The 2636-nt window shown below is 29.9% G+C and overlaps 1 non-coding gene across 1 annotated transcript; it reads right to left on the bottom strand.

Annotated features, from left to right (window-relative positions):
* Positions 1 to 2266: 2266 nt before the first annotated feature.
* LOC139850895 (small nucleolar RNA R71) lies at positions 2267 to 2373 on the bottom strand. The gene has a single exon (XR_011760271.1). It is a non-coding gene; the product is annotated as a small nucleolar RNA R71 (small nucleolar RNA).
* Positions 2374 to 2636: the final 263 nt, after the last annotated feature.

The raw sequence follows: 2636 nt of genomic DNA, 5'->3' as shown, positions 1-2636 counted from the left end.
TATAATATATTTATATAAAAATATAGTTTAAAACATATATAGCGTTAAACTCAGCTAGCTCCCTGTGGAACGAACCAGATTTACTAAAAACTACACTACTCTACGATTAGGTACACTGCCTATAAGTGTTGTAGCAAGGTTTAGGTATATCCCATTCTATAAATAAATAAATAACTTGTGTAAAATTGTAGCGTATTTAATAGTATTTCGTAGCAAAATATAATCTATTTCGTACCCCTCCGCTCACACATCAAGTATTTTTGGCGCCGCTACCGGGGACACCATAGAACGCTATAATAAAAAAAATTTAGTTTTAATCTATTTTTGTAAAAATATATTTAAATAAGTTTTAATTATTAAAAATAAAAATATAAAAACATAAAAAGAAAAATATATTTCGATATATTTTTTTAAGAGTTTAAATTAAAAAAAATTTAGTTACAAAAAAAAAACTAATAAGTATTATTTTTTTATAAGTTTTATTTAAAGTATATTTTTCTATAAATTAAAAACAGAAAATAAAAAAAAATATTAAATTACACGTTGAACCTGTCGATTTTGAACCTACATGTGAACTGAGCCTGAACCTCATGCGACCGCATGAGATTGGCCCTTTAACCCCATGCGACCGCATGGACAAGACTGACAGGTCTGATCCTTAAACTGGTACGGATTAGGGTTTGTTTTAATAATAATTATTATTAATTAATTATAATTAGAGTTTGATTAAAATATTAATTAGTCTATCTTAGTTTTATTTTTAGTTTTAATTTGTATTATTAAGTTTTAATTAGTTTTATTAATTATAAATTTAATACTTTTATAAAATAATAATATAAAAATAATATTTTTATAAAAATAAGCAATTTTATTATTTTTTATATCTTTTTATAAATTGTATATTTTTATCGTTTAATTTGTAATTTTTATATTTATTGTTCGTAATTAGTTTTAAACTTAGAATTTTGCCGTAGTAATTTTATATTTCTAGACTCTTAGGCTTTGCCGTAAAATCCCTTAAGTGCTTTTTCTTTAGATTAAGATTTAGACGCTTTAGAATTTTACGACGTCACTTATCACTCTAGTTTTAAATAAATTTTAGTGCCTATTTAAGTTATTGCTGTTTTGGATATAGAATTCCTTTTAAGCTTTAATTCCTTTAAACGCAACTTTTAATATTTAGATTTTAGACTTTTAAGTTCCGACGCTCTACTTTCTTATTTTTGTTTTTCGACGTTTGTTTTTCGACTCTTATTTTTCGACGCGTTCTTTTTCTCTCTTATTTATCGACGCTCTAGTTTTTAGGACATAGATTTTATCTTCAAAATTTCGACAAAAAATTATTTTAAGCAGTTAAATTGATAGACATCCAAAATTTTTTGGCTCGTAGTAATAGTTGGATTTGTTAGTGGCGAGTTGTGGGCTTCTGATTTAAAGGGTCCTGGCTAGCTGCTGCATCTATTGGCTATTCGAAACGTGAGCAAAATCAGAAAAGTCTATTAATTTGATAACTTATATAATTTTATTTATTTTTTATTTTTATAACTAATAGGATATTTAGTGAATGCACCGAGCAAAACGTTCACCACCTTTCATACGTTCACCACCTATAACTCGATCAAGACATCTTGCCAATATCGTCGCCGTTGATTTTTCTTTAGAATCGTCATCTAGTCGACCAAGTACTCCGATTCAAATTTCCGATAATCCATTTTTTGAGCCCGACCTCACAATTGAGAACCCGGAGGATATTCAAGGACAATTCAGAGATCCCGAACCACTAATCATTCCTCCTGAACCACAAATCCTTCAACCGGAGATTGTAGAGGAAGAAACCATTAAATTAGAATCCTCTAGTGATTCAGATTCAACAAATTCAATCATGAAATATCGAGAACCTCTAAGTATGGAAGACCGAATGAGAGCTACACGCACTGGCCAAGGTCATGCAATTACTCTACCAGACATTAATGCGCCAGATTATGAAATCAAGGGACAAATCCTAAACATGGTAACTAATCAATACCAATTTAGTGGTACGCCAAAAGAAGATCCAAATGAACATCTTCGAACCTTTAATAGGATCTGTACTTTATTCAAAATCAGAGAAGTTGAGGATGAACAGATCTATCTCATGTTATTTCCCTGGACTTTAAAGGGAGAAGCCAAAGATTAGTTAGAAACGTTACCTGAAGGGGCGATTGATACATGAGATGTTTTAGTTGAGAAATTTCTTAAAAGATTCTTTCCGGCATCTAAAGCCGTGAGACTTCAAGGAGAAATTGTTACGTTCACACAGAAGCCAAATGAAACTTTATATGAAGCGTGGACAAGATTTGGAAAGTTGTTGAGAGGATGTCCTCAACATGATTTAGACACTTATCAAATAGTACAAATATTCTATCAAGGGTGCGACATTACTACACGAAAAGTGAAATGTCCCGTTCATATTGATTATAAATGTTCCATATTAATTGATTTCGTCGCGAGGTTTTGACCTCTATATGAGACGTTTTTCAAAGACTGCATTCATTTTTAAAACAACCATAACCTTTATTTTATCGATAAAAGTTTAAAAAGCATTACATAGATTATCAAATAATGATAATCTAAAATATACCGTTTACACACGACCA

The sequence above is a fragment of the Rutidosis leptorrhynchoides genome, chromosome 5 (assembly GCF_046630445.1).
Source record: "Rutidosis leptorrhynchoides isolate AG116_Rl617_1_P2 chromosome 5, CSIRO_AGI_Rlap_v1, whole genome shotgun sequence".
NCBI lineage: Eukaryota > Viridiplantae > Streptophyta > Magnoliopsida > Asterales > Asteraceae > Rutidosis > Rutidosis leptorrhynchoides.
Note: the sequence above shows the minus strand (reverse complement) of the source record. Positions and strands in the feature narration are given on the sequence as shown.